We start from the raw sequence: 2,488 nt of genomic DNA, 5'->3' as shown, positions 1-2,488 counted from the left end.
AGGATTCCTCATCAGTGAAGACTTTGTGCTCACTGCTGCACACTGTGACGTGTGAGTTAAATAGTTGTGATGTAATTAGAAATTAAATAAAGAATTGTTTAAGTCATCTTCACATGTACCATTTGTTGCTTTGTTTTGTTGTTGGCAAAGCAGCGTTTGAGAAAATCTACTGACAACCTCTCATTTGAAACCTTTTTCAGCTGCAAGGTCGTTCTTGGCACCCACAATCTGAAGGCTCGTGGCATCGAAAGATCCATTGCGAAATGGTGTAAACACAAATCTTATACGCATTACAGACAAGGGAATGACATCATGCTTCTCAAAGTAAGTATATATTCATTCAGCCTAGTTGTCCCAGATGACATGCAGTTTTTAAATGTTTTTTTCCAATGGAAAAATCTAAAAAGTGGTGGTTAAACAATAATAAAAATGTCCTAAATGCAACAATTTCATTTAAAACTCTAAAAATACACTTTCATAATCATTCAAGGCAGCAGACGCTAAATTGTAATACTGCTAGTAATAAGCTTCATTTAAATGATTCATGAGCATTAACTTGTTTAACTGAAGTCTGATAAAGAGTGGACTGTGTTCAGACAAACAGTTTCGAATTTAATAATAATAATAATAATAATAATAATAATACATTTTATTTAAAAGCGCTTTTCAGGGTACTCAAAGACACTTTACAGAGAACATTAAATCATCAAAGAATATAAGATAGTGCACTAAAACACATTAGACATTAAAAGCAATTTTAAAAAGGTGTGTTTTTGTCAGAGATTTGAAGGTGGGCAGGTCAGTACAGTCACGGATGTGTTTGGGGAGAGACTTCCAGAGGGAGGGGGCAGCTGCAGAGAAGGCTCTGTCGCCCCAGGTTCGGTGCTTGGTCCTAGATGGAGGAGTCAGGAGGTTTGCATCAGAGGAACGGAGGCTGCGGGATGGATTGTGGCGATGGAGCAAGTCAGTGAGGTAGGAAGGGGCCTGGTTATGGAGGGCTTTGTGTGTGAGGAGGAGGGTGTGGAACTGGGAGCCAGTGGAGTTTCTGGAGGACTTGAGTGATGTGATCGCGGGTGTGGGTGAGCAGACGAGCAGCAGAGTTTTGGATGTACTGTAGTTGTTTTTAAAGTTTTGGATGGTGTGCCATAGTGGCTGCTGTTGCAGTAGTCAATTCGTGAAGTGATGAAGGCGTGAATGAGGGTTTCAGCAGCGGGGAAGGAGAGTGATGGGTGAAGTCGGGCTATGTTCTTGAGATGGAAGAAGGCAGTTCTGGTGATTTGGTTGATGTGATGTTCAAAGGAGAGGTTATTGTCAAAGATGACTCCGAGGTTGCGACTGTGGGGGGATGGAGACAGGGTGGAGTTGTCGATGTTGAGGCGGAAGCAGTCAGCGGTTTTGGTGAGGGATTTTGACTATAATGGATGGTTAATCCTAAAATCTCCGTGCGGATCCTTCCCTGTCAGGTCACCGCAACAATCGGCAGCTCGCAGGCTAACACACGGTTAAGTGGCCGGTCGAGCACCAAAAAAAAAAAAAAAAAAATGTAATCAGTTTTTCCTGAGGCAGCTGCCTGCTGGTGACTTGTTAAATGTCTGGCAGTCGACTGACAATCACTTCAAATCATGCGTTCATGGTTGAAACCGTGTAAACCGTTAAACAACAGGCCAGGGCAGAGCGAGACAACTATCACACACACACACACACACACACACACACACACACACACCCGCTGCTTTAAACTAGGTAACACACCACACACACACACACACACACACACACACACCACACACACAACACACACTAAGATGTTTAAGTTTGGCGTGATAACGACACGTTTAAACGCGACACATACTTAATAATCAGTTAGCTCTTACCCGCCTCGAAAGTTTTTTTTTTTTTTTTTTTTTGCGACACTGCTCGGTCCTTCCCACAGCCAAAGGAGTTAGCTGGTGAGCTAAGCGTTACCTGGCTACCACATTATCTTTACTTTCATTAAACAAGGGGAAGCTGTAGGCAAACGTTCCCTACACACAGTCACCGCGAAGAGCGGGGGTAGAACAAGCACGACGTACCTGGTGCCGAACATGCGAGCTGTTTTCTGGCTGTTTCTCCGGGTGTGGGTCGGTACGGTCCTTCAGTTAGCCGCTAGCAAACTAGTTAGCTCGCTGGCTAGCCACATCGGAATCCCGGAACTAGTCCGTCGTCCCTCAGGTGGGGGATGAACAGCCAATCAGAGGCCGAGGGGGCGTGGCCTCAGTAAAAGGCTCAGTGATTTATTCAGCAGACCCTCAGACTGACAAATCAAAGAATATGTATGAAGTCATAAACACATGCAAATATTTCCTCAAATTTGCTATTTTCGTTTGTCTTTTGTTTGTTGTTTTCTTGTAGAAACAATTGGAAAGTACAGAAGCCCCTAACTCAGGGGCCAATACTAACATTTAAAAAAAATGAAAAAATGACCAATAAAAGTTACATACAAAGGTAC

This window comes from Larimichthys crocea, chromosome I (genome assembly GCF_000972845.2).
Source record: "Larimichthys crocea isolate SSNF chromosome I, L_crocea_2.0, whole genome shotgun sequence".
Lineage (NCBI taxonomy): Eukaryota > Metazoa > Chordata > Actinopteri > Sciaenidae > Larimichthys > Larimichthys crocea.
Note: the sequence above shows the minus strand (reverse complement) of the source record.